The sequence below is a fragment of the Serinus canaria genome, chromosome 1 (assembly GCF_022539315.1).
Source record: "Serinus canaria isolate serCan28SL12 chromosome 1, serCan2020, whole genome shotgun sequence".
Taxonomy (NCBI): domain Eukaryota; kingdom Metazoa; phylum Chordata; class Aves; order Passeriformes; family Fringillidae; genus Serinus; species Serinus canaria.
Window position 1 is genome coordinate 52,060,597 of NC_066313.1, and position 18,237 is coordinate 52,078,833.

At 41.9% G+C, this 18,237-nt stretch overlaps 1 long non-coding RNA gene across 1 annotated transcript in view; it reads left to right on the forward strand.

Annotated features, from left to right (window-relative positions):
- Positions 1 to 384: 384 nt before the first annotated feature.
- The window catches only part of LOC127059639 (uncharacterized), a 28,538-nt gene continuing 10,685 nt past the window's right edge, over positions 385 to 18,237 (forward strand). Inside the window, exon 1 of the long non-coding RNA XR_007777648.1 lies at positions 385 to 506. This is a non-coding gene — a long non-coding RNA (uncharacterized LOC127059639). The remainder of the gene's footprint in view (positions 507 to 18,237) is intronic.

Below are 18,237 nucleotides of genomic sequence, written 5' to 3' on the forward strand. Positions count from 1 at the left end.
AAAAAGAGAGTTATTCAACAAAAAAAAAATAGCCAGTGTGTGAAAACAAAACCACACCAAACTCTAACAGATCACACACTTCTACAACTGTGGCACCACCATACCTTAGTTATTCCATCAATCTGTCTGCCTTGGATTTGAAGCAGAAGATTGTAAAACAGGCTGATAAATGAAGAAACCTCCCCCACAGCACCACTTTCTGTTAAAACCTCAGATCCTGAGCAGACTCGCAAAATATTAAGAGAAAGCGAGGATCAAAAATAAGTGGGATTTGCAGCCAATCTATTTAAAACGAGCGCCTTGTTCACTTTGCTGCCAAAGCTCTGAGTTCAGCCCCCGCGAGGTCCGCCTGGCAGTCGCTGCTGCTGTCGCCGCTCCCCAGAGCGCGGGCAGCAGCGCCGTGCCCAGCGCGCCCCGGCCGGAGCCGCCGCGGGCGGGCAGAGGAGCGGGGAGCGGGCAGTCAGCAGACATGCATCATTCATGTGACATGCACCGCTTGACCACGGGTGAGTTTTAAAACAATTTCCTTAACATGGAGTGGCTCTCACTTTGGCTTGCAAGCGGTTTGATACTGGCTTCGCTGCAGTTCATTCTTTAGTGTCTGCCTCTTCATCAGATCAACTGCTTGACCACAAGACACAAAAGCACCTCTTTCTAATTAAACTGCTTTAAAAGTCAGCTTCAACAAAACACAAGTTGTTTCTGCACACAAACCATACCTTGCCTTTTGAAGGCTGCAGCCTTCCGTTTAATTTTTTATATTGAGCACATTTCTCTGCACTTCTGTAAGGAAAGCAGGAATTCTTGTTTTCACTTTCAGTATGAACTCCTTACTCCTGCTTTTTGAAATGCTGCATTATGATTACTAACCACCAGTCAGGTCTTCAGGCAGTATGGGACAGACTGGCAGACCTAATGCACATGTACATTAGAGATACAGTTCAGGAATACTGAAGAACAGGTACCCCTCCCATCTCCCATGTCCAAACTCTCACTTGAAATAGCAAAGCATTACACAAAGCATTACTGCTTCTCCCCCTTCTCCCCTTATTCTCTTCTCTTCAATTTCTTCTCCTCCCATCCAAAATTTTCACAGATGTTATACACAGTTGTTGTCTCAGGTGTCACTTCAGAAGAATCTTCACCCCACTTTGCTGTTTCTCCCTGATGCTTCTCCACCAGCATTTTAAAAAATATTTGCCAGCCACCATACAGAGTTCCCATGTTCTCCCATGTTCCCCTTTCTTGCCAGCCTAATGATAATAATTTTCCTCAGTTCTTGGGCGGTTCATGAGTTTCAAACATGAATCAACTTTGGGATTATCTTTTGTTTTTCTAGAAAAATGAGGGGGGGTGGGGGGGTGGTGTTTGCAATCAAAAGCACAGTTTCTCTGCATCAAAAGTCCAGTTTCTCAAACAGTCATAGCTGATACCTCTTTACCTGTACATCAGGGTCAGGCCCAGATGTGTGATGTATTGCACAGCCAAGAGAGGGTCAGGGCTTCCCAGAGGGAGGATTCCACTGATAATTTACTACCCAGTGGCAGCTTTTTTATTGATGAAACAACACATGAAACTTTAGGTCCCTTCTAGAGCATTATAGTGAATCAACAGCTCAGAAAATTCTCGAAGGCCCCTGCTCACATGGAAAAACAATGGTTGCCTCTCTGATTTACCTCTGGTCCCTGAAGCAATAACTCAGTAACTGAGGTAACTTTATTAATACCTACTTGACAGACAAATAAAGTAATGACAGTCATGTCACAGCAAGTCTCTTTGTGGCTTGTGCTTTTCCTCCCTGCTGCTGCTTTCAGCTCCTGTGTACTGGGAAACCTGACTCATTTGCTACTTTTGTAATACACTGTAATGAAGAGTTGGGGGATTCCCTGACGGATGAGCTATTTACAGCTTAGTTGTAACCTTAGAATAAATTTCTAAGAGGAAACAAGTAATGTCCATACAGGATAGTGTGTGTGTGTGTGCATGTGTTTGTACACACTGTCTCTTGAATGTAAGGTGGTCTTGTATGGCAGCTTTTGCAAAATAAAATAGTAAGGACACAAATAAACTTTTTATGGGTACTTAAAAGAACCTCCACAAACAAAATAAGCTGAGAAAGTATTGGCTGTTTTTATCTCCCCCTGATGTACATGAACTTAAGAAACTTATAGGCCATAAGAAAAAGTGTACAAAAACACAGCTCTCTGAGGTCAGACAAAACACAAATATAAGCCATCCTAAAATTATTGAAGCAAGAAATAGGATGTTTGGTATCAGGTACACCTTTTTGAACACAAATAGAGAATAGGTGACAACATGATGCAGATGGTCTGTATGATGTTTTGATAAGCACTTCATAAAAATGCTCCAAGCTCCCATTGTGTTAAGGGATACACAGATGTTCTTGTGGCCATTTCAATGGGGCCAGTTCAGTGAGACTCATTTTTAACATGTCTGTATTGGTTGCTCACGTGCGTTCTAGTTGCATGTATTGTCCTTTCAAGCATCAAATGCCAATCCCAAATGCAGAAGGTTTTGAAAATCACTGAAGGAGGTTTTGCTTACAGCCTCTGCAGGAGTACATTCACATCAAGAATAACTTATGATCTAAGACTTCTGTTCCAAAATAAATTTCTTTATTCTAAAGAATAAGGAAATTATGTATTCTAAAGAATAAATTTCTAAGAGGAAACAAGCGATGTCCAACATTGAATATTATTAAAAGGAATTCTCCTTTTTCCTGAGAATCACTTTGGAGCAGTCATGCAGGGAATATGTACCATTTTCATTGTAAGTGGAGCACATGCTCATGTCTCACATTAGAGAACATCTTATACTAATAGTGTATTCTTCACTCACCCAAAAGCCCAGAGAGAAGGGGTTTTATACAAACTTATTGCTGCAAACTGGAAAAATACAACCAGCATAAAACAAACAAACAATGTGGAGACAAAGATGTGAAGTATTTCTGTGAATACATACATGCTGGTCTTTTCCACCCAAATAAATCTTCATGCTACCATAACTATTACACTGATTTTACTTCAAAAGACATGGGTATATCTGCAAACATTTCTCCCCACATTTTTGTGGTTTTTTTACCCTCTCAACCCATTTTCAGCTATGGAATTAATTTACAAACAATGTGTGTTGTCCCCCAAATGACTGTATGTGAAGGATACCCAATGCAATGAGGCATTTCATACCATTAGGGCCACCCAGTCTGCCCCTGGAGACATGTCCTTCTGAAAACTGTGCTTACATTTCCATTTTTATATAGTGTTTGAAGTTCAGAATTTTCTCTTAAATGCTTGGCATAACCTTTTCATTAGACCATAGTATACTTCTCACATAAAATAGCAGGCAAATAAGAGAAGAGGATCTAAACATATTTTTTATGGTGTTTATTTCACAGAACATCTGGTATTACCTTTGATTTTAAAATCCTTCTAGCATGTTAGAATTTGTAAAATTATTTGGTCCACAGATCTCAATGTGTATAATAGTAGCTCACTAGTTCCTGCGAATTAAATTATACCATTTTAAAATTTTTCAGAGGCACTGTAGGTGGGGTCTAGGACCAGGTACCCAGAACAGGGGGTTAAACTACAAAAAACAAAAAACAAAAAACAAAAAACAACAAAAAAAAAAAAAAAAAAAAAAAAAAAAAAAAAAAAAAAAAAGAGAGGAAAAAGCTTGAGCCATGACAATCTTCCACTATTTTAGGCGTGTCAGCACAGATTGTTCACAGAAGCATTGTTCCAGACTAGGATGGATATAGCTGATAGACACAACTCCACACACTATTTCTTCTCTGTAATGAAATTTAAGGCTGTAATGAAATTTTAGGCTCTGTAATGTAACAAAATTAGGGTTCACAAAGCCAGCATGCAGTATCTGGGTGTAAGCAACCCTATACCCTATGGACATAAGAAGTGGCAATGCAAGTGCTGGGTGTATTGCTTGCAACCAGCATTGCTGCAACAGAGACGCTCCAAACAAAAGTTCACACCTGGTCCTTGTATGGTTCTTCTTATGGGTTTTTCATGGCTACAGCCTGCTGGTCCTTTCTCCTCCTCCCCTCCTCCTCCTCCTCCTCCCCCTCCCCCCCAGGACTGGTCTGGGGGCCAGGTTTTGGAGGTGTGCTGGCCCTGGCCCACCACAGGGCAGGTACCAGAGCAGAGATGCTGGCAGAAGCTCCTGCCCTGAATGCCCATGGCAAGCTGGGGTGCACCTGGCCCCAGCACTACAAACAAAGCAGAAGATCAAAGATCTTTGTCTGTGGCTAAGTGCTGTTTGAGACCGTGAGCTCCAAATTTTCTAGCTTTTTCTATGACCACAACAGCTAAAGCTTAATTTCATTTTTAATTTGTTAACCAAACTGGACACCTGTCTTCTAAAACTTGCATTTGAATTCCTCTTGTGCCCATCTAGTCTCTCCTTTCTCTTCTCTTCCTCCTCTCCCACAATACTCCAATGCTCAGATTCAGGAAGATTTATGCTTGAGCTGCTGGAGCTGGCAGCATTATTTTAGTAGCAGAAGGTGGTATTCGAGTAAGGGCCAAAACAACACAGAATTTCAGAGATGGATACAAGAGCAAACAGAAAAGAAACACCTACCATACGGTTCTTTGCATCAGAGCTGGCTGCAAATTTTTCACCAAAGCAAATTTTCAGTGAAAATTGTTAATCCTTGTTTTGGCCAAAGGGAGATTCTGCATATGAGGTGTCCACTTTTGCATTTGTCCTTAAAATAGATGTGAACTACGACACAAAAGATGTCACAATAAGAACATATTCAGTTTTCAGCCAAATTGTGTTTGACAAAAATCTGTCCATTCCCAGGAGAGAAAAGAACCTTTTTTTTACCCAGTCCTATTTTATAAGCCTACATTATACAATACCTATTGTTTTCTGTGTTGTTGAACCTCCTGCCATGGTTCAGTATTGCAGCTGGCTGTCATGCTTGTGTTTGTACACTGGATATCTGTGGGGTAGATTACTTCATTATTTATGTGTATCAATTCCCCATTTGGAAAGGGAGCATACCACACTTTGTCTGCTCAGCTGATAAGCATAGCAGCTACTGTCTCTTACTGTGCTCAGGTACAGTGCCACTTAAAACGGGTCTTCAGTTTCAGTGAGCACTAATGTTGTGCTAATGTCGTGCAAACAATACGGAATAACAGTCTCATTAAAATAATATCTTCTGATCAGCTCCAAAGCAGGCAAAGAAGCACATGCTCAGGTTATTTTTTTTTCCCCAGAAACAGGCCTCATGAAGTAAATCTCCCTGGTTCTATGACAGTGGATGATGCCTATAAATCTTTGCAAGTCCATGCTGTTTGCTGAGCAAACAATGAGGACGGGGTATCCTCTAGGATTATTTGTGCACTAGTGACAGAAATCACATTGATATGAGGCTAACTCAGTACTCATTCTTTCCTGTTCCTCCAAAAGTTCCCCAGATTATTCTCAGTCTCTTATTTTCCTCCTTTCACCAAAGGATTTTATTTTTGCACTGTCAGTAGAAATGTCCATCACATGGTGGTGCCATTTCGTGTCAGCTGCTTTAAACATGCTTGCCATCAGCTGCTCTGAGCTGAAGTTCAGCAGGGAGAGGAGCTGCATTTGCAGGACTGTCATCTCTGTGTGCTCTTCCCAGAACAAACCAGTGTGGATTTACTGTCCAGGCCTAGAAGAGAGGGTCTGGCAGGAGAGGTCCAGGGAGGCCTCAGCAGTGCTTTCATGTCCCATCCCCACCACAGGGAATGCAAATGTTACCTGTGTGCGGGAGAGCTGGACTTTCCTGCCCAGGTGGTCCTTCATCCAATGACAGGGTTCTGAATTCTCAACGCTGCCACTGTACAGCACCAACAGCATCTCCAGCCACTTGTGTCCTGCTGGGCAAGTCCATCACACAGCATTGCTGGCAGGGAGGTGTAATCCAGCACAGTATCACCATTAGAAAAGAGGAAACACTCCAGGCACAAAGATGAGGAAGAAACTGAGGAATAAACAAACAGTCTGCTTGCTTTATTCTAGTCCCCACTTTCAGGTCCTGATATGGCTCTTCTGCTGGCTTCCCCCTGAACCTGAGCCCTCACACAACACAGACCAAGTGCAGAACAAGTTTCAGAGGTATGCAAAAACAGTATGATTTAGGACTCAGCTCTAAAAAGAAACTGGAGCAGTTTGGTGCAGGCAAGTGCCTGGATAGCAAGGGATGTTACAGGCATACAGAACTCACTACCTTCCTTCCCTGTGTATCTCAAGTCTATGGGTCTGTAGCACTTGGCTTTGGTTGCACCTTTGAACTTTGCCTAAAGCACGTAACACTCATGAATCTGCAAAAATTGGACTGGAAGTCTCCAGAGAAGAGGATTACCCAGGAGAATTTTAGTATTTCCTGCTTCCAGTTGGGCTGGAACCGACACAAAAACAGCTATAACAGTATTTGGCTCTGACATGCCTGGTCCCAGCCAAAAAGCAGGAAATTTAGAGGTATGTAAAGATGAAAAAAAAATGATGGGAGACTGGGGTGAGGAAAAGAGCTGAGCTTTTGAGAAACTGAAGGGCAAAAAAGATTAGGTTCTGTCAGTTCTTATTTGTTTCTGAAACATTTTGCTAACCTGCAAGGCTAGGTCCTCCTCTCTGAAAAACACCTGGAATTTAGTAGAGAAGAACAATCCCTAAAGGCTAGATTTTCGGCCCTTGGCACTGTTTTATACCTTCCCAGAATGGAATAAAACTGCCAAGTCAGACTGGGATCTAGCCCAGAGTTTGTATTAATGAAATTATTTATTTAGCTGATAATTACAGGCTTCCCAGGCCTGAGACTCTTTACACAAGTACTCTTTGGAGACCTCTATGGAATTCAGAGGGAAGCATAATCTTCTCACTGTTCTTCAGCAGATCTGGCAGTAGTTAGAAGGACTGCAGCAACCCTGCATTATCACAGATCCATGCACAAATTTAGCACTTCAGACAGAAACCACCTATCGAGACAGACAGTGGGAACTTGCTTTGTGCACACATCTGGAAATGAAGGGTTTAGATGCAGCACTTGTAGATTTTTGCTGCCTGTGACCTCCCTCACCAGCACAACAAATTGCTCTTTGTCAAGGGAGAAGTTGGATTTGTACATCTGTGTGGCATGAACACAGTCTCTCTCACTGCTGGCTTCACTGCGCTGTTGTATGCAAACAGAAAAGAGACCCTTGTAAAAGCCAGCAACAGCTTCAGTAGTAATCACAAGGCATCGCCACAAGTTTGTACCTATTTACAGCCTGGTGGCCTTGCAGATCACCTGGAAAGCCCTGTGGCTCTGGAGGTGCCCAGCCAGGTGCCTCACCAGCCTCTCTGGGACTTGAAGCAGTTCATCCCAGGTAGCACTGCACCACGGTGTCTGCATCCACCAGCACAGACCCTGCCTGGGGCCAGCTGCTCCATGGCCACATTGTCACTGCCTTCTTCTTCTTCCCACTATGATCCCACTGAAAATTTATGTTAGACCCAACCTACATATATTCTGTAATTTTGCCTTTACTCTAGAGCTGAAAATTCCAGTGTAGACCAGCTTCAAAAAGCTCTCATGTGTTCTCCTAACCTGTCGTATTAAACACCCTGAGCTGTTAATGGTGGTTCACACCAGAGCATGAAGGAGCATCTTGATTCAAGCTATATGTGCCTGCAAAGAGCAGCACCAAGGCTTATGGATATTTTGCTTCTCCAGCTGGGAGAGAAGGTGGGCAAGGAGAACAGCTCTGGCCAACATCACTGGTAACCCCAGGCACCAGCTGCATGCTCAGCCTGGCTCTCTGGGATCCCTGTGAAGTTCTTACTCCTGGGTCTTCCCTTCCCACAGTCCTCTGACAGATGGGACAGCTGACAGTTCTTTGTATATTTTGGTTTGAACCTCAGAAATTTGGCCATCCAGCTCTGATGACTCAGCCCACATGCATCTTGATAACTGGGGATGTTCATCGACTCCTGAAGAGAGGGAATAGACTAATCAGGTTCTCACTAGTCATAAATTTGGAATTGTAGCAGAAAATTTAAAAAACTGAGTGTATCCAACTGGGTTTCATATCCCTGGAAGATAACTACAAAAATGGTCATCTCATTAGATATATATTTACCTGAACCCTTTCCATTGTGGGAAAAAAAACTTTTAAAAATTGGTCTTGAGAGATAGCTTGCTTTAGTTTTAAAGCAGTCACCAAATGAAAATCCTTTTAAAACCAACTCAATCCCAGTTTTCATTCAACAAAAAAGGAGCAAGCACTTTGAATACCAAGGACCAAATTAAAAATGAACCTTCTAATAAAAAGAATAGAAAAATAAAAGCCTTTGTCTTAGCTTACAAATCAAAGCATAAATGCCCTTGGTTTAACCTTTCCCTAGCCTCTTACTCATAATAAGTTTACATTGTCACCCAAATGCTTGAAGAGGAACACTTTCCCTCAGGATCCTGACCTTCTCTCCGTTTTCTATGGTCCTGCACCCCAGATTCATGTTTCAGAACAGGATACAACTCCTACTGCACCTACTACCAGACCACCACGTTTGTAGCTTTGCTACATTTTGTCAAAGAAAATGGACAAGGACTTTGCCTTCAGCTGTCTCTTCTTACTGGCATCTCAGCTTTGAGATCTCTCACCACCTGGGGCTTTAGAGGCTTCTTGTAATTGAGAAAGGGCAAGTCCAGCACTTTTTTTCCATGATCCTGTGCCATGCAGGTCCCACTTGGTTATCAATGGCAGTGTTATGAAAGTTCAGCAAGACTAAACACTCGTCAACTACTTAGAGGATCTTTTGGCTCAGCAAGTAAATCCTTCAGCAGTTCTGCTTGCTTACTCTGCTATCCCATTAGACAGCATAACTTTGGGGCTAGACAAGAGGAGTGTTCACAATCCTGTGCCTTTGCAAGCAGAAAATCCTGAGTGTTTAGGGTGCAATTCTTGCACACTGAGATGACACAGCCTCTTCATGCTCAACAGTTTTTCTTTTTCCAAAATCAGAGTACAACTGGGAGTGTAAAGGATCCTAAGGACTACAGCAAAACAGATAATAAATAATGATGTCACCCTCCCACATACTCTGGGGGCAGGAAAGCAGGATGGTTGTTATTGTCACTTCTTATTCCTGGGGAACGCCTACCTTCTTCTCCTTCAGAGCACTGAGGTATCAGGGATACAGAACTAGATCTGTTGATGCCTGGAGTTAAGGGGAAATTCAGACAGCACCATGCTATGATGCCTTTGGCCCAAATTAATCTCACTTGAACTCCAGTTTAGTCCCTGTGCACCTTTAGATTGAAACACTTTTGGGGTCCAGCAAGAGCTACGAACACCTTGATTTAGACATGGCAATGGGACTTAGGTTAAATGAGGTTTTCTTCGGCCATGAAGTTTAGAAATTAAATCCTTAGCTGCATAAGGCAAATTGGCATTGACTATAAATATGCATCAGTACTCTTCCTTCCCTTTCAGTGAGATGAGTCCTTCAGCCTGGGCAATAGATTTGCAAATTGCCAATGACAAGGAGAAAGCTTCTACAAACCTCAGTAGCACCTATAGTGTTTCCTTGGCATAGTGAAAGCTGTGGTTATGTTCTCTTCATTCTCCCAGTCTTTCCTCTACGCAGAATTTCCACCATCTGGACCTTCGTCATCCTTCCCATAGCAAATACCCCTATCTTTAGTTTCACTCCCACTTCAAATTCACCCTTTATATCTTCTACCTTTCCCTCTTCACTTTGGACCCACATGACTAATACCAGTTCTTTTACTGACTGCTTTTTCCTTCTTATAAAATTTATAGAAAAAAATGTAATAGAGTGTCTGTTGTGGTTTCACCCCAGCCAGCAGCCAAGCCCCAGCAGCCACACACTCACTGCCCCACCAGCAGGACTGGGGAGAGAATCAGACAGGTAAAAGCTGGAGAGCTCATGGGCTGGGATAAAGATAGTTCAACAGGGAAAGCAAAAGGCATGCACACAAGCAAAACAAGGAATTGATTGACTGCTTCCCATGGGCAGGCAGGTGTTCAGCCATCTCCAGGAGAGCAGGGCCCCATCACGTGTAACAGTGACTTGGGAAGATAAATGCCATCACTCCAAATGTCCCCTCTTCCTTCTTATTCCCCCTCTTCTAATACTGAATATGATTTCACTCAGTCTGGAATATCCTTTTGGTCAGTTTGGATATCTGTCCCAGCTGTGTCTCCTCATAACCTCTCATGCAGCCCCGACTTCCTCACCAGTGTCTCAGTACAAAAAGCAGAAAAGGCCTTGGCTCTGTGTAATCCTTGCTTAGCAAACAAAAACATCTCTATATTATCAGTTCTGTGTTCAGCACAAATCCAAAACACAGCCTCATACCAGCCACTATGAAGACAATTAATTCTACCCCAGCCAAAACCAGCACAGTATCAAAAAGTAAAAAAAAGGAAAGTATGTAATGAACTAAAATGTAGCTTATTCATTTTAACCCAGTTTCTTAGTAATGAAAAAGTTAACATTTGCTTCAGTATTTTCATCATTTCTGCTTTATAACAGAAGCCACTGATTAATTTCAATTAAATTTGACAGGTGTAGAGAAATCTCAAAATATTAAGCTCCCACAGTTTTGAAATGTTATATAGTGCAGCTGAAGATAAAATTTCAGGCACTGGGAAATCAGAGCTAAAGAGAAGAGAAAGACCCTAAACAGCCCTTCTGCCTTTGGAAAAGCTGCAACAAGAGCTGACCCTCTCCCATGCCATATGCTATTTTAATAATACTTCCCTGGGTTTCCATTTCCTACCTTTAAGCCATGTGTCTCATTTGTTGGGGTTTTTGAGTTTCTTTTCCCTCATGTTCAGGGAAAGCACTGGTTTCACTTGTTGAATGCTTTTTTCCCTTTCATAAGCCAAATATCTGGTCATCCCAATAGTCTTGTGGGGAGTTTGTCATGCATCATGCTGCACAAAATCACAAACTTGGCCTTGATTTTTAGACCATTCACATGCTGATCTATTGTTTCAGCATATCTGCAGGAGTCTGATATCTGGTAATAAATAAAAAGAGATATCCAAATGTCACATATTTCTTGGAGCTGAAATAGTCCTGGAACTGATCCATTAGTAGAGTTAACTTTGCATTATCCTTTTACATTGCAGAGCTGAGACTACTATCAATACATCATGCCCAGTCACGTGAGGGAAAGCAGATGCTTGTCATTTCTTTCCTCACCATCTTGCTGGTACATAAATACTGTCCAAGCATTTGTCTCCCCTTTCTCCCAAGCTAGGATAAGACCTCTGTAAAAAGCCCAAGGTTTGTCAGGGTGCCACATGTCTGCTACCTCCCCCATGAGACCAGAGCAGTAACAATCCAGCTGCCCTGGGGTCAGAGACAGGGTGTGCAGGAACAGAGGCAAGGAATGAACTGAGGTGTTGTGTGTGATTGCTGCAGCCAGGAGCTCAACTAGGAGACTGAGGAGGTCCTTGACATAAATACAAGTACCATGTCAACTCTTCCAATCTGGTTAATCTGGTATCTTGCAACAGTTGTGTATATCAGTATAATGTTGTGTATATCAATATAATGCCTGTGCTAGAAAACCAGATCATGCAAGAAAAGGGACCCATGAGAGGCTGCAAACACACTGCTAAATAATCAGTGCAGGCAGACACTGTCATGTTCAGCATTGTGGCAGCTGGTCAGCCCATGGGCTTAACCACAACCAGCTGATTGATGTTAAACATTACAGTCCCTGTCTGTGTTCAATGTTTAACAGCATGTTTAGCATTGTCTTAGTTACCAAGATTCCTCGGGGTTGTGTTTTATCATGATGAAATTTTCCAGTGTGGAAGAGCTCCAAAGGGCTAATGTTTTACAACCACTGGAACATAAGACAGAACATAAAGTGTCAAATAGGAGTAGATGGGTTTAGCCAGTATGCTTGCCTTGTGGCTATAAAGAGATCTTCCTCCCACACGTGATATTGCCACAGGTGCAATCTGGGCAAAAAGATCCTTTGTTTAGGAAAGAGGCACTGATAGCAGGCATTTTTCCCTCTGGGGTCCTCCTTTCTGGAGCAGCCTTCACCATCTTTGCATGAAAAAGCTCAAACTCACTGACTTGGGGGCATCTTGGCAAGGTCCACCTGTTTTGTAGTTCTTATTGGAGATGACGGATTGAGTGAATCAAGATTTCAAGTTGAGAGAGCCTTTTGTTTTGGCACAGGAACTGTTCCAGTAGGGCAAATTAAGATACTTGGATTTTTATCCATAGCTCTGGTGTGTATTTAAAATAATTACCCAAGTGTGGGGAGCCATCATGATGGCTGCTTTATAAATAAATAGAGAAATATGAAAAGATAACGCATTATGTCATCATATAAATCCTGGAGTCTGAGTTCTCCACTGAGCCTCTTTCCAGATATATAAGGAGCTATCTAAGAACTATTCAGCCCCAAAATCAACTTTGGAGAAGGTTGGACCTAGGTTGACAAGGAAGTTCTGGATCTTCCTCCTTTACCTATTAGGAAATAAAGTCAGTCTTTGATCAGAGCCTTCCTTAACTTTGAGAAATTATGAGTATGCTTCAAAACTGGATCTTTGCCTCTTCCAGTTTTTGCCCCCCAGACAGATGGATTCTAATGTGATTGGTCCTCAGGTTCTTGGCACAGTTGTACTGCATCAGGTTGCAATGGATCCTTAGATCCTTGACGTAAGCTCCTTAAGGAGCTTTGAAGTCCTCCTGCCAAATTGTGCAAAAACTTTGCAAAATTAAACCTCCAAACAATACATCCAAGTATTTCCTGTGCCCACCTTTGTTTAAGAAACACAGGAAAAGAACAGGGAATAATCCACTTTCCTGAAATATTAAAGTAAACAAAAAGAGGCAAAATCAGGGAACATAAAATTAAAGCACCTCTCCCTTTTGACATGTCATCTCACAAAGCTGATTAGAATTTTAGCAAAACCAGGTTATTTTAGACACACATTTTATTTAAAAAATCACTGAAAAATGTTAATTAGAAAAATATTTTCTGCCCTTACCTTTGCAATCATACTGGCTCTGCATAACAGGACAAACCAAAACAAATTTGTACTGGCACTGGGATTCACTGGCTTTTGAGGAAAATAGGGCAAATCATACTCGGTGGCTTGATCCAAAACCTGTGAATGACTGTGGAATTTTTCCATTCACTGCATCAGGTATAAGATCAGACCATAGTATTTTAATGCAGTCACAAGCAAAATGTAAATAAATTATTACCTTAATCTCTTGCCTATCTCTGTAAATTGACCATGTAAGGTCCAGGAACAAATATTTACATATTTTATTTAAATTGATTTGGCTCATTACTATGTTTTTGGTTGCTTCTTTAGAAATAAGACAATGTTTTCATGTACCTCTGCATATGCCAAAGATCTCTTTCTTTTTAAACACCCTGAATGTTGGACAGTCATCTGATGCACATGCAGCAAACTGGTTGTTTCATTTTGGTCCTTTTCAGCAATTCAGTTGCCAGATAAGACTTACCACAGCACTTTTGTCACTTGCACATCTACGTCAATGTGGCTTCATACTCTGGAAACCCAAGACATGAAAGCAGATTCTTGTGAGTAACAGTGATGTTTCATGCTTTTCAGTGGGGGAAAAAAGTCAGACAGAAGCCAGAGGAGACACCCAGCCACCCTTCATACTCTCAAGAATATTTCCTTCAAGGGGAGAAAAGAAGTCTGTAGGAAAATTCTGGTTTTCTTTTGTTTTTTTTTTTAATTAGCATCCCAGACAATTATGAGAAGACAATGTCTGATTTACTGAGCAGCTGAGATATTATCAAGGCTTCTATCACAGCACCATCTTGTATACTGTTGTGTCCTTAAAAGGTACCATCTTCAGGATAGTTTCAGTAGGTGAAAGGCTTGCAACCTATGTAAGGGTAACAAGATGGCTGGTTTGTTGTTTTTATTCCTGGGGTACCCACACTTACAGCTGCCAAAAAGCAGGCAAACTTTTGCCTCCAAAAATAAAAAGTGATTATACTCTGTCTAACCAGCTCTACCCTTAACTGCACCACTGCCTATCACAAAAAGAAGGACAGATATGTATTTTGTGGTATTGTTTTTGGAAACTTTCCATTCAGGGGTTTGCAAGAATAAAGTGGGTGTGGAGCTGAAGTTTCATGAGTGTGAACTCATGGTCCTGTAGAGTTCCCCACTGTTATCTTTGCATCTTTCTATGGGCACTGGACCCAGATTTTTTTTTTTTTTTATTCACCAGAATATCAACAACTCTCTCTAAAGGACTGATTCAGTACCACTGATGCCTGTAGGAGCCTCTGCACAGGACTCCAATGGCAGTTATGATCAAGTCCTTTGAGGAATGATGATCTTTCCCCAGGAGATCAGCTTCAATCAGCAGAGCTCGGGTGTGTGCAGTTGTCTCCACATTCAGCTATGTTTACCTTGCCTCAGACCAGTCCCTGTGATTCTTCTTCAACCGCTGCTTTGCCCAGATTTTTCCGCATCATTAACAAAGACAAACTTTGGTCCAACTTTCAGACTTCTGTGCATATAAAAAGTCTTGTGACAGGAAGAGCAGAAGCATCAGAATTGCTGGTTTGTTGAGGTATTATTTCTGGCTGAAGACAGAAATCCTAGCCTGTCTTCATTACACATGTATGTGAACAGATCTGAGCCCCATCCAAGGGTGTCTCACACCTAGTTCTCAAATGGTGAATGAATGGCCTCTTACACTGGGCTTTATTTTCCTCTAATTTTGTTTCAGCTACTGGCTTATTGCCTGAACTTGCCCAAGTTACTCTCTCTCTTCACGCCTATGTTTCTCTCCCCATCTTTCTGCATCTTCCCACTTGTGCCTTTCAGTATCAGGCGCCAGGGCTTGGGTTTCAAAGGGTCCCTAATGTACTTACAGATTGTTCAGCCCTGACCATGATTTGGAACTCATGGCACCATCACAACACAAAGAGTAACAGCCCGATATGGACAATTTCAGGCTTTAATCCCACAGCAAGGGAAGAAGCCCTGGATGTGTGCTTTCTTTGCACTAGCATCTGAATTTTCAGTGCCACTAAGGAATCTACAGAATGATGGAGGAACCAAAGTGATTCTGAGTGGTTCCTTCTCTGCCCCCTTGGTTCTCACCCACCTCTCCCAGCAGACCAGGCAGATGTGCATGGCCAGATGGTGTCGTGCAAGATGCACAGGAGAAGGGGGCTGGATCTCAGCTCTGCGTTTCTCTGCATTTCAGTTCCCTGCTAGTAATATGGCATTAACAATGTGTAGGCTTCCTGGCTAGTTTGTAATTTGGAGCATCAATTGTTTAGAGATTACAGATGTTTTTAATACCTTTGGGCTGTTACCCAAAAAGACTGCGCAAATTTCTGAGTTTGAATCAAGTATAGAATTTATGTGACTAGCAGAGTATACTCAACAATGTTCGTGGAGATAGCAAAATAAACCTGTGCCAGCAACTCAAAGAACGGTCACAATTCTAACCCCAGGATAAACTGCGAGTTTCACATATTCTTTGTGAGTAAATCTTTCCTATCATGCTTCTCCAAGTTGAGAAAAATGGTCACCCTTTTCCAGGAAAAAAAAAAAAACCTCCCTTGCTAACAAAATTGTGAGAAATATTTAGAACGGCCAAGTAAAAATTATGCCAACAAAATAAAAAATTGACTCAAGCAACCCCCAAGCCACAGGTACAGCTGCTTTCTTGAACTGATATCAGTTCTCTAAAGAGTGGCATGTTTCATAAATGAAACACTTCTTTCTTGTAAATATGTTAATTGTCTTTTGACAAGCCAGAACTATCTTCCCACATCTGGACTGCCCCAAGCCATGGCAAAGACACGGCATTTTTTCAAAGTCTCACCTACTGTCACGCTTTTTAGGCATAGCATTGCTATTTCACTGTATTTTACAGGTCTCAGTTAGAAGAATAGGGCAGCAAAACATTAGCCAACTATCACAGACAAGCAGTTCTGCCTTGCAAAGCATTTTCAACACTCAAAATTAGACTGGTTTAATTACAGGTGTGTTTTAAAATCAAATTAGTTAAGCCAGTGCAATCACTGGAATATTTTTAAAGTTGTGTTGTATTGATTTAGTTTAATGTGATCAGGAAATGATTTATACGAAATTGATACAGAGCAGATTTAGATAATTCTGAGTGACCATATCTTCCACCAGTTCAACTAAATAATTTTAGAGTCAATTTTATATGGATCATATCCCGCTGTTGTGCCAAGGTGCATGAACTGAAAGGGTGCATGAAATAACCATATAAAGGTACCTGATTCATTACTGCAATACTTCAGTGTAGGTCTGCTGTGGTAGAATTGTAGCTGGCCATAGTAGTGAAACTCAGAATGCATTATAGCTAGATAGTGCCTCCTCTAAGCATTTTGTAAGGTTTTCAATCCTAAAACAGGATGAGCTATTTTGGACATTTGGGGTTTGTTTGTTTGGGGTTTTTCTAACAGGCCTAGCAGTAGTTCTCTGAATAATTTCCTGAGTTGCATATTTATTTTTCAATTTTTTATTAAAAATTTCCAAACACTTTTATCATTTCAGGCCTATAGAAAACAATAATATTAAACCTTACTTGACTCTTTTCAAGAATTACTGCTTTCTAATCAAGGTTGACAGTCTTTCCTTTCTCACAGAAAGTAGGTAAGCTCATTTTTATAAATAGTGTATTTCCATCCAAGATCTCTTCTCTTCATTCTGCATAGGAAAGCAATAAAGAAGGGCGTAGGGATATTGCATTTTCAAATAAAATTTCCCCAAATTAAATCCTACAGAAGCTTAAGATCTGAGAGAGGTTTCTTGTGGTTCTTTTACATTGTAAATACTGAGGGTTTAGATTGCTGACAGAAATTTTAGTCACCAAAAGCACTGGCTTTAACAAACGCACAATAAAAAAAAAAAAAAGAGAGAGAGAGAACTCTGAAACAGCTGTGGCACTGTTGAGTCACTTGGGCTGTGGCAGAGATGTGAGTGCTGAGGTAGGAGTAACACTGCTCTGTGAGGTCACCGAGGTGCCTTGTACCTCCAGGCAAAACGTGGACAATGTTTGCTGGGCTCACAAAGAACACCCTGCTGCTGAAAACCAGGCAAGGCACATCAGTGGTTTGTTGGAACAGGCAGCCATCAGAGAGCCTGTGGGTGAAATAGCCCATCCAGCACCATGGGCAAACAGGAACTGGTGCTGCGGGGTTGGGTGTGCGTGTTGGAGGGTCTGTCCTGGTGACCTGCGCTGGGAGGGAGGAGCTGGACCTTCTCCAGACAAGTGTGGGCCAGTGGAGGTGGGCAGAAAGATGAACATAATAATGACAAACTGGATTTTTGGGGGCTTCTCTGCAAACCAGCACAGCTAGCTCGGTCACCCACACCCTAGCAAAAATCATCATTTGTCTCTGGAGGCAGGCAAGCATGTTGCCATGAATTACAGCAATTTAAGAAGCTCACATTTGCACTCAGGAGCTGGTAATTATTTACCAAGAAGTGCAATCATTACTGTCAGGTGATGATGACATTTCTCCCACTTTACCCATTCAGTAACTTTTTGAAGACTCTGTGTGAAGTCTTTGTGGGGGGGTGGAATGAGGAGCACTGGCTTCCTTCCATCACTGCTACCAAAAAGGGTGTGTATTTTGGCAGTGGTTTTGCTTGGAATATTCAATTCAGATTAATTTAATTTCAACATCTACTATCCCGAGTGTGTGGTGGTGCCACTAAACATACACATTTCCAAACTATGAAGTACAGGCTGTGTCATTCAGCACAGGAGTGAAGTGATCCTTATCTGTCTCCCATGTGTGTACCTTTCAGATTAACTCCACCAAAACCAGTGGCATTACAAGGGTTTAACAGCAGCAGCAGTGGGGACAGGCGCAAGAGAGGCAGTAGATTATCAGGCTGGAAACTGATCATTTATTTATTTGATCATCAATAATTGTGTTAATAAAGATGTAGCACCATATTCTGGTTGCAACCATCCAGCCCACTTGCACTTCTCCACTTGCACAAACATGGGGGTAGCTGGGAGGTGATGGGAGGGGAAAGTCCTTCCCTGGGGCAATCAAAGCCAAACCTCTCTCCAATCACTGCTCTCCCTACTCAAGGGGGCTATCTTGTCTGGAGCGGTGTGTAAAGCAAGGCCATGCTATAATGTCTTAGGATGGAGGCCATCCTGGGACTCTGATGTAGC